Raw genomic sequence first — 6,000 nt, 5'->3', positions numbered from 1 at the left:
TCCTGCTTTTTCAGCTGGCTCTGTGTTCAGCTATGCCAATACAGGGCATGATTGGAAGATTATAGCCAGGCTAGAGGAGGAAGAAGGGACATGTTCCTACCTGCTTGTTCTCTGTTAGCTTCAGGTTGATTTCCTGTTCATTTGTTATCATGCCTTACTTCATTCAGCTTCTTCACCCTGGAAGTAGTAGGTATTTCTCATAGTAGTGGTTGAATCCAGTATGATATTATTTCAATATTTATAGAACCAGGCTCATTCTGCCTATTCCCCCTACCCCCAATGATACGGTTTGGCTGTGTCCCCACCCAAATCTCAACTTGAATTGTATCTCCCAGAATTCCCACATGTTGTGGGAAGGACCCAGGGGGAGATTATTGAATCATGGGGCCTGGTCTTTCCCATGCTATTCTCGTGATAGTGAATACGTCTAATGAGATGTGATAGGTTTATCAGGGGCTTCCACTTTTACTTCTTTCTCATTTTCTCTTGCCTGCCACTATATAAGAAGTGCCCTTCGCCTCCCACCATGATGCTGAGGCCTCCCAGCCATGTGGAACTGTAAGTCCAATTAAACCTCTTTTCTTCCACATCTCAGATATGTATTTATCAGCAGCGTGAAATGGACTAATACAGTAAATTGGTACCGGTAGAGTGGGGCGTTGCTGAAAAGATACCCGAAAATGTGGAAGCAACTTCAGAACTGGGTAAAAGGCAGAGGTTGGAACAATTTGGAAGGTTCAGAAGAAGACAGGAAAATGTGGGAAGCTTTGGTACTTCCCAGAGACTTGTTGAATGGCTTTGCCCAAAATGCTGATAGCAATGGACAATAAGGTCCAGGCTGAGGTGGTCTCAGGTGAAGATGAGGAACTCTTTGGGAACTGGAGTAAAGGCAACTCTTGTTATGTTTCAGCAAAGACTGGCAGTATTTTGTCCCTGCCCTAGAGGTTCATGGAACTTTGAACTTGAGAAAGATGATTTAGGGTATCTGGTGGAAGAAATGTTTAAGCAGCAAAGCATTCAAAAGGTGATGTGGGTGCTGTTAAAAGCATTCAGTTTTATAAGGGAAGCAGAGCATAAACATTTGGAAAATTCGCAGCCTGACTATGTGATAGTAAAGAAAAACCCATTTTCTGGGGAGAAATTTTAGCCGGTTGCAGAAATTTGCATAAGTAGCAAGGAGCCTAATGTTAATCACAAAAACCATTGGAAAAATGTCTCCGGGCCATGTCAGAGACCTTCACGGCAGCTCCTCCCCATCACAGACCGAGAGGCCCAGGAGAAAAAAAGTAGTTTTGTGGGCCAGTCCCAGGGTCCCCGTGCTGTGTGAAGCATAGGGACTTGGTGCCCTGTGTCCCAGCTGCTCCAGCCATGGCTGAAAGGGGGCAATGTAGAGCTCAAGCTGTGGCTTCAGGGGGTGGGAGCCCCACGCCTTGGCAGCTTCCACATGGTGTTAAACCTGTGGGTGCACAGAAGTCAAGTACTGAGGTTTGGGAACCTTTGCCTAGATTTCAAAAGATGTATGGAAATGCCTGGATGCCCAGGCAAAAGGTTGCTGCAGGAATGGGGCCCTCATAGAGAACCTCTGCTAGGGCAGTGCAGAAAGGAAATGTGGGATGGACACCTCCACACAGTCCCTACTGGTGCACCACCTAGTGTAGCTGTGAAACGAGGGCCACTGTCCTCCAGACCCCAGAATGGTAGATCCACAAACAGCTTGCACCGTGCGCCTGGAAAAGCTGCAGACAGTCAACATCAGCCCGTGAAAGCATCTCAGAGGGAGGCTGTACCATGCAAAGCCACAGGGGCAGGGCTGCCCAAGACCATGGGAACCCGTCTCCTGCATCAGCGTGACCTGGATGTGAGACCTGGAGTCAAAGGAGATCATTTTGGAGCTTTAAAATTTGACTGCCCCACCATATTTTAGACTTGCATGGGCCCTGTAACCTTTTTGTTTTGGCCAATGTCTCTCATTTGGAATGGCTGTATTTACCCGATACCTGGACCCCCAATGTATCTAGGAAGTAACTAGCTTGCTTTTGATTTTACAGGCTCATAGGTGTAAGGAACTTGCCTTGTCTCAATTGAGGCTTTGGACTGTGGAATTTTGGGTTAATGCTGAAATGAGTTAGGACTTTGGGGCCAGTTGGGAAGGCATGATTGGTTTTGAAATGTGAGGAGGGGCTGGGGACAGAATGATATGGTTTGGCTGTGTCCCCAGCCAAATCTCAACTTGAATTGCATCTCCCAACATCCCCAGGTCTTGTGGGAGAGACCCAGTGAATTGAATCATGGGTGCCAATCTTTCCCATGCCATTCCTGTGATAGTGAATAAGTCTCACGAGATCTGATGGGTTTAACAGGGGTTTCCACTTTTGCTTCTTTCTCATTTTCTCTTGCCTGCTGCCATGTAAGAAGTGCCTTTCATATCCCTTCATGATTCTGAGGTTTCTCCAGCCATATGAAACTGTAAGTCCAATTAAACTTCTTTTTCTTCCCACTCTCGTGTATGTCTTTATCAGCAGCATGAAAACGGACTAATACACCCTGAGTTACAGGTGCCCCTGTTGAGAGGTCTGAGATTCAGCATCACTGAGACACCTTCTCTAAATTTGTACTTTTATTAATCCTACCCTCTTCTCTTTATTTGTCCATCCCTAGGTGTGGTAGGTAACTTCTTCCTGTAGTTACTAACTTGATAGCTTGGTGTTCTCTTATTACCTTTTAAGTTATTAACAACTTTTATACTTGGTTAACAATTATTTTCATTTAATTCTCTCTACTCAAATAAATAGTGAGCTTTTGTCCCTAACTGAATAATAACTGTTCTAGCAAGCTATCATATATTCTTGAAATTCAGTTTCCTCATTTTAAACATGGGGACAATAATGCAAAAATGCCTTATAATCCAAGAATAATAGGCACTGTAAAAAAAACAATTTAATTGGAATGCACTTTAAAGGAGAACTGAGATTGCTGGATTACATGGAAGTTATATATTTAATTTTTAGAGGAACCACCATAATGTTTTTCATAGTAGATGTACTATTTTATGTCCTCACCAATAGTGTAAAAGGATTCCCTTTTCTCCACACCCTTGCCAACACTTTTTAACTTTTGTCTCTTTGATAGGAGCCATACTAACCAGGCTGAGGTAATATTTCATTGTGGTTTTGATTTGCATTTCCCTGTTAATTAGTCTTGTTGAACATTTTTCTCACATATATATTGTCCATTTGTATGCCTTCTTTTAAGAAATATCTATTTAGGCCATTTGTGCATTTTTGATCAGATTATTGTCTTTTTTTAGCATTGAGTTGAATTTCTTATATATTTTTGATACTAGCCCCTAGTAATGTATATAGTTTGCAAGCATTTTCTCCCACACTGTAGCTTGTCTGTTCACTCTGTTTATTGTTTCCTTAGCCATACAGAAGCTTTTTAGTTTGATGTAACCGAAAATGCATCATAAATTGTGACAAAAGGTTTGACTGGGAGTATAATTTGAAAAAAAAATTATAAAAATCATTTTAGTTTGATGCAACTGAAAATGCGTCAGAAATTGTGGCAAAAAGTTTGACTGGGAGTATAATTTGAAAAAAATTATTAAAATCATTTATAAAAATCATAAATTTATAAAAATTTATAAATGTCATACATTTAACAAAATTATATTTATATTCAAAACTGCTGTACTTCTCAGAATGAAGGTTGATTTGATGTTGATTTCTACTTTTATGCATATATATTTTTCTCTGGAAAAATGCATAAAATAGTATTATGCACTGCACAGTTTTTATTTTTTGTGCATATTCATTAACAGGGTCATTCCTGGAAAAATATTCAAGGGCTTCTTTGGTTTTCCAAAAGACACAATCTTTGTTATTCTGGCCAATGTTCTTTTATTCAACTTACTTGCTCTGTCTCTGTTAGATTCTCATTTGTAATTGTTATTCTCATTTGTGATTTCCTATATCATTTTCATTTATCTCATGAAATTCTTCGTCATATGTAAAATTTATAATTTTACCTTGTGATAATTTTGAATACATCAGCATTAAAATACTAGATTGTGGGTAGGAATGAGAGGTATGCTAGAATTTATCATGGATGGATAATTAAGTGGGGTAGTTTTTATTGTTTTAATAGTTTTGGAAGTACAGGTGGTTTTTGGATTCACAGATAAATTATTTAGTAGTGATTTCTGGGATTTTGGTGCACTCATCACCAGAGCAGTGTACACTATACCAAATATGTAGTCTTTTATCCCTCACCCCTCCCCACCCTCCCCCTGAGTCCCCAAAGTCCATTATATCATCTTTATGCCTTCACATTCACATAGGTTAGCTCCCACTTGTAAGTGAGAACATATTTGATTTTCCATTCCCAAGTTACTTCACTTAGAATAATGGCCTCCAGCTCCATCCAAGTTGCTGAAAAGGTCATAATTTGTTTCCACTTTATGGCTGAATAGTATCCCATGGTGTATATATACCACATTTTCTTTTCCTACTTGTTGGTTGATGGGCATTTTAGAAGAATAAAACGGCTTTTTTTAATGTTAGTTCATTAGTGAATATTTGTGCATTTTGGATATGCTTGTTTCTCATGAAACCTCACTACTACTAATTGTAACATTACATACGCCTGGCAAGCAAGATATATGTGTGTGTGTGTGTATAGAGATATACATATATATCTGTGTGTGTATATATATAATTCTTAAATTACAATTCTTAAATAAATTTATATATAAAAATATATAATATATATTGGGTTGGTGCAAAAGTAATTGTGGTTTTTGCCATTAAAAGTAATGACAAAACCCACAATTACTTTTGCATCAACCTAATATATATTATATATGCTTATATATTATATATATTTTAAAGTATATATTTATACTTATATAAATATATAACATATGTTATATATTTTTATAAATTATATTTATATATACTTCATCAAATATATATATTCACAAATGGTTCATTGGATAAAGAAAAGGTGTCACATATATTTATATACATATTTATTCAATGAAATTGTTGTGAATGTCAAAAGAGATCACTAGTTAAAAAAATGTATATCATGGTGCCTAAACCAAAGTTGGTTGTAGGAATTATTATCAAATTTTAACAATTTCGTTTCATAAATGTATACCTTTATTATATTCTTTTTATCTTTTACATCTTAATATACATTATTGATCTGATTCTTTTTTAATTTTTATTTTAGATTTGGTGGTATATGTATACATTTGTTACATGGGTATATTGCATAATGGTGGGGATTGGGCTTCTGGTTCACCCATTATCCAAATATTGAGTTGTACCTAACAGGTAATTTTACAACCCTCACCCCCTACCACCATGCTCCCTTTTGGAGTCCCCATTGTCTACTATTTCCATTTTTATGTCCATATGTATCCATTGTTTAGCTCCCATTTATAAGTGACAACCTGCACTATTTGATTTTCTGCTTCTGAGTTAGTTAACTTATGAAAATGGCCTCCAACTCCATCCATTTTGTTACAAAGGACATTATTTCACTATTTTTTATGGCTGCATAGTATTCCACTGTGTGTGTATATACACACACACACACACATATACATAGCAATGTGTGTGTATATATATATCTATAGATATAGATATAGCTATAGATAGATATAGATATAGATATATACCAATGGAATCCAGTCAACCATTGATGGACATTTAGGTTGGTTTTAGGTTGATTTCATGACTTTGCAACTGTGAATATTTCTATGATAAACATAGAGTTGCAGGTGCCTTTTTATGTATTTTTTTTCCTTTGGATAGATGACAGTAGTGGGATTTCTGGGTTGAATTGTAATTCTATTTTTACTTCTTTGTGCTATCTCCATACTGTTTTCCATAGGTGTTGAACTAATTGACATTCCCACCAACAGCATATAAACGTCTCCTTTTCAATGCATCCATGCCAACATGTGATGTTTTTTGACATTTTAATAATAGC

This window comes from Symphalangus syndactylus, chromosome X (assembly GCF_028878055.3).
Source record: "Symphalangus syndactylus isolate Jambi chromosome X, NHGRI_mSymSyn1-v2.1_pri, whole genome shotgun sequence".
Lineage (NCBI taxonomy): Eukaryota > Metazoa > Chordata > Mammalia > Primates > Hylobatidae > Symphalangus > Symphalangus syndactylus.
The sequence above is the reverse complement of the archived record's forward strand: the minus strand, read 5'-3'. Positions refer to the sequence as shown.